At 48.0% G+C, this 2193-nt stretch overlaps 1 pseudogene; it reads left to right on the top strand.

Annotated features, from left to right (window-relative positions):
• The first annotated feature begins 344 nt into the window (after window positions 1-344).
• LOC114208796 (tyrosine--tRNA ligase, mitochondrial pseudogene) lies at window positions 345-1717 on the top strand (annotated as a pseudogene).
• Window positions 1718-2193: the final 476 nt, after the last annotated feature.

Here is a 2193-nt window from a genome sequence, read left to right as displayed (position 1 = left end):
AAATACAAACTAATCTGTAGTAACAGAAAGCATATCAGTGATTGCCTGGGGATATATTAGTGGAAGTGATATAAAGGAATACAAAGAAATTTTTGAAGGTGACAGAAATATTTTGTCTTGAATATGGTTATGGTTTTATATAGTATGCACATACATTCTGACAATTTTTTAATACTTTAAAATTGTTTTTAAGAATGTACCACGTCGGGTAGGAGGAGGGTACTGAGGGGTCTGTGTATATGTGTGTGTGTGGGTGGGTGGGGAAACAAGAAAACAAAACAAAACAAAACAAAACAAAACAAACACCTCTATGATCCCAGCATTCCTTTGGTGCTGCCACCAAGATGGCGGCACCCATGTCACTGCTTTTCCCGGGCAGGCCAGTGGTTTGGCACCCTAGGGCCATCAGAAGTTTTGCCCTTGGGGCTGCGTGATGCCACTTGGGAGCTCACGGTTGCTGGTGGCGCAGAAAACTTGAGAGTTCAAGGCGTTCTCACCTGAGAAGGGAATGAAGACAGAGCTCCCGGAGCTCTTCCACGGTGGCAGGGAAGTCAACTCCTCTGACTATCTACATCAGCTTCAACACCACGGCCATCTCACTCCAGGTGGGGCCTCTGCCGGCGCTGCTCGGCCTGTTTCACTTGCAGCGAGCCTGCCACAGAGTGATCGCACTGGTGGGAGGCGCCACGCTGCTGCTGGGACCTGAGCTGCAAACCAAGGAGCACGAGGTGCGAGCAGCGCGCCTGGCGTCATCAGGGGCTGAAAACCCCGGTGGCGGCTAATGACCAGCTGCTCTTCACAGCTGGGCAGACCTGGGGCTGCCTCCTGGTGCTGGGCAACACGGCCCAGGACCAGAAGCGGCAGCTGGTGGACTTCCAGCGGCAGTGGGCAGTCCCTTCCCCACCGGCATGCTGCTGAGCGGGCTCTGCCTCCCGACTGGCTCACGCGCCCCGAAGGCGTGGTTTGGCTTTACTGCTTACACCTGGGGCTCCGGGCCCTTCACTTCTCCTACCTGATCTGGATGTCAGGTCCCGCAGGGTGGACTGATTAACTGGGTGACGTCGTATCCAGATACGAGTTCATCTGCAGGTTGACTGGAAAGACATACTTGGAATCGATGTTCCACGAATTACAACTGGAGCAAATCTGGTGAAGTATGCGGGCAGTGCTGTTTGGCCAAGTAGACCTCAGACATTTCCTTTTGAATTCTGTCAGTTCTTTGCCGGGCCGTGAGATGATTCAGTAGAAGGGTACCTGAAGCTCTTCACTTTTCTGCCCCTTCCAGAGATTGACCACGTAATGCAGCTGCAGGTGAAAGAGAGACAAAAACAGGGTTCTCAGAAACGACTTGCTGCGAAAGTAACAGAACTTGTTCACAGACAAGGACTGGATTCTGCTAAAAGGTGTACAGAAGCCCATTGCCTTAGTAACATTGATGCACTGGAGGTCATGTGTGATCAAGAGTTAAAATGGCTGTTTAAAGGTTTATTTTCTTTATTAGTTCTTGACCCTGGAACAAGCATCCTGGGTACAGGCTGCAAAGCAAATGCCATTCTAGAGTATTGGATGATAACACAGGCGGAATCAGTATAAATCACAGACAAGTAACAAATCCTGAGAGCATTTTATTTGTTGGACAACATATTCTTAAGAATGACTTTCATTAATTAAAATAGGAAAAAGGAATTGCTACACCATAAAATGGCTTCAGCTGTGATGAAAAATCCTGATTGTTCAAACTTATCCATCATTCATTCTTTTTTTTTTTCTAATGTGGTTATTTGTTTTTGTTTTTAAGATTTTATTTATTTATTTGACAGAGACACAGTGAGAGAGGGAACACAAGCAGGGGGAGCGGGAGAGGGAGAAGCAGGCTTCCCGCAGAGCGGGGAGCCCGATGTGGGGCTCGATCCCAGGACTCTGGGATCATGACCTGAGTCGAAGGCAAGAAGCTTAACGACTGAGCCACCCAGGCGCCCCTCCATCATTCATTCTTAAGATAGACAGAAGTTTGGCTCCCGAACTTAACACCGATGCTTGCCCACATCAGAGCAGCAGGGAATGAGCATACTCTAGGCCTCCAGTGTGAGTAGTTTCCTTATTTATGTAGATTGGTTAATAAGTAAGGTGTTTGTGTCATGAAGGGGTATTTTATTTCTGATCTGCAAACATTAAGGACTACCATAGAAAACC

The sequence above is a fragment of the Eumetopias jubatus genome, unplaced genomic scaffold (genome assembly GCF_037043125.1).
Source record: "Eumetopias jubatus isolate StellerSeaLion01/CBP00866 unplaced genomic scaffold, mEumJub1_p1.0 scaffold_16, whole genome shotgun sequence".
In the NCBI taxonomy this organism is placed as follows: domain Eukaryota; kingdom Metazoa; phylum Chordata; class Mammalia; order Carnivora; family Otariidae; genus Eumetopias; species Eumetopias jubatus.
Note: the sequence above shows the minus strand (reverse complement) of the source record. Positions and strands in the feature narration are given on the sequence as shown.